The sequence below is a fragment of the Austrofundulus limnaeus genome, unplaced genomic scaffold (assembly GCF_001266775.1).
Source record: "Austrofundulus limnaeus strain Quisiro unplaced genomic scaffold, Austrofundulus_limnaeus-1.0 Scaffold19, whole genome shotgun sequence".
NCBI lineage: Eukaryota > Metazoa > Chordata > Actinopteri > Cyprinodontiformes > Rivulidae > Austrofundulus > Austrofundulus limnaeus.
This window is the reverse complement of record NW_013952421.1, coordinates 584,919-586,299: the sequence shown is the minus strand read 5'-3', so window position 1 is coordinate 586,299 and position 1,381 is coordinate 584,919.

Genomic DNA, 1,381 nt, shown 5'->3' with positions numbered 1-1,381 from the left:
ACCATTGGGGACAACTGGTGCATTTGGGGACAAAAGTCGAGTCCCCGTTTGGTTTAAATGCCATTGGTGGGTTGGGGGTTGGATTTAGGACCAAGGTGAGTTTAGGACCAAGGTGAGTTTCGGACCAAGGTGAGTTTAGGTTAGTTTCAGGGTCAGCCAGGTTACAAGGTTGCCAACTAGGCCCCTCCGAAATACGGGACAGTTTCTCCAGGGGCGGGGGCTTAATGACCTAAAATGTCAATTATCACCACACAATATTACGTATAGGTATTTCCCTAACATTTAGGTTGGAATCCCCATAAACACGATTTAATCTTGTTTCTGTTATTTCCATGTAACATGATGGATTACAAAGAAGGATTTAACAAAACATTATTTTTTTCTTTCTTTACAACTTTTCAACTGCTGATGGCCTCAGTAAACAGAAGGATTAAAAAATTTAAATACAAACATATATGCTGTTGTGAACAGATTGATACAATAATAAAGACACTTAACTTTGAGTCTTGTAGTTTAAATCTAATGACGGATGGATAGACAGGTTTATTGATTGACTATTGTTTAACTAGGAAAATCCCAAATATTAATTTCTAGTGTTGTAGTACTTGAAACCGGTCTTGGTCTTAAGACTGGTCTCAAAACCACTTTTTGATGGTCTTGGTCTTGTCTCGGACTCAACAACATTTGTACTTGGTCTTGTCCCAATCTCGGACATTGAGGATTCAGAATTTTTTTTCAAGACCAATCAAGACCACACCTGTGGAAATATCACTAAATAGCCAGATTATTGTCCAGTTAATTTGTTAACAATCTTGCTTTAATTGGATTTAAAATGTAGCTACTGATTCAAATCCAAACCTGACTTATTTTCTATTTAAGCATTTTTGTTAGTGGCTGTCACCCATCCCCACTCTTTTCACTCGCACGCAGCACTCCAGGAAAGTAAGCAGTGGTTCTCTGGGACTGGTAAAAGATGTCTTCAAAATTTTTAAGTAAAAAGTTTGGCTACATTACTCATAAATAATATCATTGTAAAACAACAACAGGAGAAAGTATACAGCAACTTGTACATTCAGCAGTGCTTCCCTTTCAGAGACGATGGGGACGTTAAACTTTCATTGTCACTTACGTTAATAATCTGCCTCTGTAGCAAAATTCTGTCCTCTGCCCTCACACAAAGATTTGGTCAATATTAGCCCTACAGTGGGGGAAAAAGGTATTTAGTCAGCACCAATTGTTCAAGTTCTCCCACTTAAAAAGATGAGAGGCCTGTACTTGAGAGCCATTTTATTCAAAATACAATAAATAAATAAATAAATAAATAAATAAATAAATAAATAAATAAATAAATAAATAAAGACATGCTAAAAATGTATTAAAA